The sequence below is a fragment of the Panthera onca genome, chromosome D2 (genome assembly GCF_046562875.1).
Source record: "Panthera onca isolate mPanOnc1 chromosome D2, mPanOnc1 haplotype 2, whole genome shotgun sequence".
NCBI classification, from domain to species: Eukaryota; Metazoa; Chordata; class Mammalia; order Carnivora; family Felidae; genus Panthera; species Panthera onca.
Window position 1 is genome coordinate 28,147,156 of NC_138349.1, and position 4,329 is coordinate 28,151,484.

The following is a 4,329-nucleotide window of genomic DNA, read 5'->3' on the forward strand; positions in this document are numbered from 1 at the left end:
GCTTACCAGTTCCCCCACAACCTCCCTCCCTCAGCCCCACCCACCCCACCCTAAGCTGCCCACGCACCTTTATCTGGCAGCAGTTTCAAGGAAGTCCCTGCCCCCAACCTCCTTTCTCCACTTGGGGCCCGAGTTTTGTCTGCCCCTCCCCCACACCATTTCCTGCCTCTTACCTTGAACATCCTGACTTGCCCCCACCTCGGCTCTGCTCAGGTTTCCTTGGCATCCCCACATTACACCAAGTTTTGGCAAGTCCAGCCCAACTGACAGACTTTCCGTCACGCTTCTCTACAGCTACTTAAACCACACTTTACCCTGTAATGGAATACCTCCCATTTGGGGAAGAGGAAGGGGCTCCCCCAGGCGGGATTCAACACGATGACAGTTCCTAAAGGTAGGGGCTGGAATTCAGGCTAAAAAGTAAGGCGGCAAAACTGGGGGAGGGGGGTGATCGAAGTGATAGGAACAGCAGCTGCCAGCCTGGGTTACGGGGCTGCCCAAACGGCAGAGGTGGCCCCTGGGCTCAGAGGATCCCCCGCCTCTACCCCTGCAGTGCCGAAGGAAACCCCACCCCTGAGATCAAACTAGAGGAGAAGAAGGACAAAGTAAGAGGGAGCCCGGAGAGCAGAGGTCTCAAAGGAAGACCAGAGGACAGGCTGGTAGCTACAGGTACTGTGGTGATCGTTTCATAATGTCTGTAAGTGTTGAATCACTATTGCACACCTGAAACCAGGACAATATTGTGGGTCAACTACCCAGCAATAACAATTTAAAAATGCTGCTACAGACAACCGTGTGCAGGTTTTTATAGGGACATAGGTCCCTATGGGCGAATATCAAAGACCACAATTGCTGGATCGCATGTTAAGAGTATGTTTAGTTTTGGAAGAAACTGCCGAACCGTCTTCCAAAGTGGCTGAACCATTTTGCTTTCCCACCAGCAGTGAGCGAGAGTTCCTGTTACCCCACATCCTCCCCAGCACTTGGGGTTGCCAGTGTTTTGGATTTTGGCCATTCTAACAGGTGTGCGGTGGTAACTCATTGTTTTAATTTGCAGTTCCCTAATGACACGCGACATCTTTTCACGGGCCTATTTTCCATCTGCATGTCTTCTTTGGTGAAGATTCTTTTCAGGTCTTTTGCCCATTTTTTAAAAATCGGATTCTTCATTTTCTTATTGTTAAGTTTTAAGAGTTCTTCATATATTTTTTTTTTAATTTTTAAAATTTATTCATTTTTGAGAGACAGAGTGTGCCCAGAGGAGGGACAGAGAGAGAGAGGGAGACACAGAATCCGAAGCAGGCTCCAGGCTCTGAGCTATTGGCACAGAGCCTGACGTGGGGCTTGAACTCACAGACTGCGAGATCATGACATGAGCTGAAGTCAGACGCTTAACCGACTGAGCCACCCAGGCGCCCCGTCTCCTATTTGATCCTTTGATGGTGGCTGGTCAATGAAGCATACAGCTACTGCTTCCCAGGGAGACCGACACCTCCTCGGTGCAGTACCTGGTGAGAGTGTGCTACCAGATGTTCCGTAGGTTGTCACAACAGCCAGAATGCAGGACCTCAAACAACAAGTTCAGTGCTTAACTGTTCATCAGTGAAAACTAGAAGCTTAGCTTCTTCAAATAGAGGAGTAACACCAGAAAAAGAAGTTGTTCCTGGAAAGCACAGATTCATTTAACAATGAACTTGAAAGGCTCTGGGTCCAAAGATGGACGTGGATACAGAGAAAATTAGAGCTGAAATTGCACAGGCAGAGGAACAGAACCACAAAAGCTAGAGACAGGGAGTAAGAGGTGGCAGAGCGAGTCAAACGGGGTCAGAGCAGTATTACTTCCTGAGGAAGAGCGAGCAGCTAAGAAAACCACAGAAAAGAAAGAAGACAAGAAAGAGAATTCCACTGGAGATGGAGAAGGCGCTTTGAAGAAACGAGAAAGCTCAGAGAGTGGTGAAGAAGGCACATCTGCTCCTGAGGACGGGAAGAGTGGACAGGAGGGGCGACCAGTGATAGTGACACTGGCTTGAGGAGCAACACATGTGACAGGAGAGGGCCACCACGAGATCCTATACCAGAGGACAAGAACAAAGAGACAGATGTCTCTTTCCCGACAGGTGTCGGGGAATGGCGCCTTGGTTATGCGTTCTAAAGAACTTCATAGGGGCACCTGGGTGGCTCAGTCAGCTCAGCGTCTAACTTCGGCTCAGGTCTGATCTCGCCATTCGTAGGTTCGAGCCCCGTGTTGGGCTCTGTGCTGACAGCTCGGAGCCTGGAGCCCGCTTCGGATTCCGTGTGTCCCTCTCTCTCTGCCCCTCTCCCACTCACACCCTGTCTCTCTCTCTCTCTCTCCAAAATAAATAAACATTAAAAGAAAGAAAGAAAGAACTTTATAAATGAAAAAGTGTTTCTGAGTTAAGAAGAGAACAGTAGAGGGATAGAGCCTGTAGAGGCCATTTTTAGGCAACAGGCTTGAGCAATGGAAACCTGAGTAAGGCCAAAGGGCCCACGTGACCACTAACCACTAAGCGGCCCACATTGAAATAACCACAGACCCTAACTGACCAATTACAATCAGTCACAGTCCCTAAAATGGCCAAAAAAGGGGGAAATTCCATATGTCCCCATACTCCCTCACTCCACCCCATAACTGTGATAACTGTGTCCACCCCCCCCAACACACACATACGCATACCCACCTGGTGGCAGTGTCTCCTTTGCTGTCCTGCCTGCCACTCCCTTGTGGTAATCTCAAACTTCTATCTCCTTTGTTCCCCCTTCTTTCACTGCCTGCGCCGCCGGCCCCCACCTGATTGGGACTCCCCCCATTGGGTGGCCCCCAGCTGATCAGAGCACCCCACAAAGCCCTCCTCCATCACGGCATGGCTGGCCAGCTGCTCTCTCCCAAGACTTTGAGTCCTAATGGAGACGGGAAGGCGGAAATGGATGGAGGTCCTTTGTCCATCAGTGTCTGCCATCGTCCATGTCCCATTCTCCCTGCCCCCTCCTCCTCCAGACAGTGGGGCCCTGGCCAGATTGCTCTGCTGTGAAGCTCTTCCTGTCGTTCGTTCCTCCTGCCTGGCCTCTGGTTCTCTGGCTTTCCCAGACTCCTTCTGATACACCCCATTTTTGTGTAAGCTAAGCTAGCTACTTAAGTCGGTTTCTGTCGCTTGCAGTCAGGGAACTGGAAGCGATACGTGTCGGGAAATGGCTATCCCAGCCACGACTCTGCCTGTTCTCCCAGTTTAGTAATGACAAGCTAGAGCTCTGTAGCCCACCTTTACATTTCTGAGAGAACCAACCCATTGGCCAGCTTAAGTTAGGTTGGCCCAATCAGGCTGGCTCTAGAAGAAGGCAGAGTAACATAACGCTAACAAGGCTAACGGGGAGGTGGCAGGACCTACATCCACATACGGCTGTGTAGACTGTGCAGTGTGTAACTCCAAGGGGCCCCCTCCACGCTGCAGACATTGCAAAGATGCATATTCATAATGAAACTGTTTTGGCAGATGGCAATAAAGTGTGTTGAGAAACGGGCGCTTTTGTTTCTAATTCTCATTGAAGTGTCCCGAGCTGGGCCTGCTCCTCAGCATGGGGCGGTTTGGGGGGCAGCTCTTAGAGAAAATAGCATGGGCCAGACACACCCCAACAGTGGTTCTACATATGACACGTAGCTGGGAGGGGGGGGTGTCCAGTGACCTTGATATCTGGCGCACACATATCATCGCCTCTTAATGTGCAATAACTGGTTGTGAAGCATCTGATGTTTAGAAGGCGGTTCGAGGCTCTGGAATAAGAGAGGATGAGGGGGGAGAAGGTCGGGGCAGCAAACTCTGACAAGCTAGGTTCCACCCAAGGGGTTCAGGGCGACTGCACATTTCTAGCAAAAGTCACCAAAAGATTTCTCCTCTTTGTATCTCCCTTGGAGAGCGTTCATTGAGTCAGTCAATGGCTGTGTGTCAGCTCTGCATCGTGGGCTGGGGGTACAGCAGGAGTAAGACAGGCAAGGTCTGGTCTAGTGGGGGAGACAGACACGCGACAAATATTTACCAGATTATGCACGTGCTATGAAAGGGGAAGCCCAGGGTATTAGGAGAGTGCCCTTGTAATAGGGGGATCAGGCTTAGGAAAAGCTGCAGGGTGAGTAGGATTCAACTGGGTGAAAAGGGGGGTAGTGTGGATGAGGAAGGATTTAAGCTACAGGCTAAGCTCTTGTTAGAAACTGAAAAATGCAATGGGTCAAATAAGATAGAAGTGCTCCCTCTTTCCTGTAAACTTCTAGCAGGTGGCAGGGTCCAAAACGAGTAGTTGTCTCAGCTCTGTGAAGTC

General features: G+C 50.5%; 1 pseudogene; it reads left to right on the forward strand.

Annotated features, from left to right (window-relative positions):
- Positions 1–1,435: 1,435 nt before the first annotated feature.
- LOC132684626 (SWI/SNF-related matrix-associated actin-dependent regulator of chromatin subfamily E member 1 pseudogene) lies at positions 1,436–2,152 on the forward strand (annotated as a pseudogene).
- The last annotated feature ends 2,177 nt before the right edge of the window (positions 2,153–4,329 follow it).